Source organism: Orycteropus afer, unplaced genomic scaffold, assembly GCF_000298275.1.
Source record: "Orycteropus afer afer isolate SDZICR_OR568_19922 unplaced genomic scaffold, OryAfe1.0 scaffold00224, whole genome shotgun sequence".
NCBI classification, from domain to species: domain Eukaryota; kingdom Metazoa; phylum Chordata; class Mammalia; order Tubulidentata; family Orycteropodidae; genus Orycteropus; species Orycteropus afer.
In genome coordinates this window covers 2,267,938-2,270,880 of record NW_006921811.1, presented here as the reverse complement: position 1 = coordinate 2,270,880, position 2,943 = coordinate 2,267,938, and positions in this window count along the sequence as shown.

Sequence of the window (2,943 nt, the reverse complement as noted above, 5' to 3'; positions counted from 1 at the left end):
AGTGTTCTTCACCAGCTACACAATTCAAAAGCATCAACTCTTCTTCGGTCTTTCTTATTCATTCATTGTTCAGCTTTCACATGCATATGATGCTATTGAAAATACCATGGCCTAGGTACCTCAGAAACCCAAGGACGGGTCACTATGAGTTGGGTCCGACTTGACGGCACATAACAACAACAACAACAACAGGTTAGGCTCACCTTAGTCTTCAAAGAGACAGCTTTGCTCTTCAACACTTCAAAGAGGTTTTTGTAACAGATTTGTCCAGTGCAATATGATGTCTGATGTCTTGACTGCTGCTTCCATTGGTGTTGATTGTGGATCCAAGTAACATGAAATCTTTGACAACTTCAATCTTTTCTCCATTTACATGCTACTTGGAAGGGAGGTTGGGCAATCTACTTCTGTAGTGATACTGCCTAGGAAACCCAAGGAGGGGTTGCTATGAGTTGGGTCTGACTGGATGGCACACAACAACAGTCATGTTCAACAAAGTTCTCTAGCAAATAAGCTTGTTCAACTTTGATCTTTGTTTTCCAAAATTATTTCTGCACAAATTTCTTTTTGTCATACCAAGAAAACAAACCAAACTCACTGCCATCAAGTCTATTGTGACTCTTAGTGACCCCCACTGGGTTTCCAAGGCTGTAAACATTATGGAAGCAGACTGCCTCATCTTTCTTCTGTGGAGTGGCTGGTGGGTTCAAACCACTAACTTTTGGTTAGCAGTCAAATGCTTGAACACTACCACAGCACCTTCCTTAAGCACTACACCTTTATTAATATGCCATGATACACTTAGGTATATGTTGTTCTAATGGCCAAATATCTTTTTTTTTGATCGGCATGGGGATGGTTGTTATTTTGATTTAACTCAATGAATGATTCAAAAACCAGGACAGCCATTGGTATATCAACATCTTCAAGTCCTTGTAGCCCTTTATTTCTAGAATAGTCACAGGCATACTTATGTGTGTATGAGTGGTTTGTTTTTATGTTTATACTATGAATTTACTAGTGAGGTACTTGAGATATAATTATCAAAGTCTTAATTTCATTTTTTTAGTCCCTTGTGAAACTGTCAAATTGTGTGTCCTGAGTTTTTATTTTAGAGGTTATGGTCAATGGGTTAGTGGACATTGAAAACTGCTGGTGAGAGATAAGGGATTAATTTTCCTTTCTTCTGGTCAGAAATTTTCTGTATGTGGCCTCAGGTTTTTTGTTTTTTTTTTTAATCAACATAAATCAACATCCTTATTCTGTTCCAATGAGGATAATGAAGCTGCCATGTAATTTTATGACTATGTGTCCTTTTTTAAAAAACAAACAAACAAAAAACAACAACAAAAGAAAACAGAAAACATACGGTTCAGATGTTTATAGGGAGACCATTCTGTTTCTTTTTTTTTTTTTTTTAACTTTTCATTGCAATTTGGATGAAATTTTACAAAGCAGACTCATTTTACATTCGTGACATTTTGTTCCTTGCAGTGTGACAGCTCTGCACCCACTTCCTCCCTGTAATTACCTCTTCCCTGTGCCCTTTTTACCTCTCCATTCTTACCTCTCTTCCTTCCTCCCTGTGCAAATGCTGCCCTTTGGATCTCCATGGTTGATTGGCCTAAGGAGTACATCTTCCTGGTGTAGGTGCTCAGCTCACAGACCTTTCTATTGTTTGACTAAGAGATAAGTCACAGGAGTGAGTTCAGTTTCAAGCCTGAGGGTGACTTGGGTCCATAGTCTCAGGCATTTCACCTGTCTCTATCAGACAGTAAGGCTGGTCTTATTTATGATTTTGAGTTTTGTTCCACATTTTTCTCCCATTCTATACAGGATCTCTAAATTTGATCCCTTCCTGAGTGTCTGGCATTGGTAGATGAGCACCATCTAGTTCTCCTGGTCTCAGGGTCATATAGGCTGAGGTCCACATGGTCCATTAATTCTCTGAACTAGCTGATTCCATGTGTCTTTGATTTTCTTCACTCTTCTTTGCTCCAGATGAGGAGACACCAATGGTTGCATCTTAGATGGCCACTCACAAATTTTTAAGATCCCAGTCACTACTCACTGAAGTAAGATGTAGAACAATATTTCTGTATACTGTGTTCTGCCAATTGAGCTTGATGTCCCCTGTGACCACAGTTCCAAGCCACAGGCCCAGCAACTCACTCCCTCAAGATACTTAATTGTGGCTAAAAAGTTATCCTAACTTTGCCTCCTGTTAGGTTTAAACAGTATATGGATATTTTATAGTATATCCATATACATATGTACAGATATTGCCTGCCAAACCTATGAGTGGTTGTAGGTGTATTTCCGTTTGCCTATCCATACATGATCTTCTTGCCTATCTACCTGTACATCCACCAATAGATTAGTGTTTACTCTTACTGATAAGGCAGTATATTGTGTATGCAATAGTTTTTGCCTTTCTTGTCTGTGTCTGTTGTTTACCTCTTGGGTGTCTTCCTTTTCCTTAGTGATATTGTTCTAGTCACATGCTTTTGTTATATTTCTTTTCCCTTCACCCATATCAAACCTGTCTCTTTACTATCCATGTATTTTCCCTCCCTTCCTCTCCCCTCCCATCCCTGGTAATCAACAAAGAGAATTTCCTTCCTGTGTAAACCTTGACTTTTTATAATAATGGACTCATGCAATATTTGTTCTTCTGTGATTGACTTATTTCACTCAGCATAATGCCCTCCAAGTTCATCCACTTTATGAGCTGATTCACTAGTTCTTCATTATTCTTCAATGTTGCATAGTATTCCATTGTGTGTAGTATCATAGTTTGTTTATCCATTCATCTGCTAATGGGGACTTAGGTTGTTTCATCATTTTGCTATTATAATTAGTGCCATGATGAACATGGAGCTATTTGTGTTCTGGATCTCACCTATTTAGGATATATTCCTAGTAGCAGGGGAGCTCTGGTAG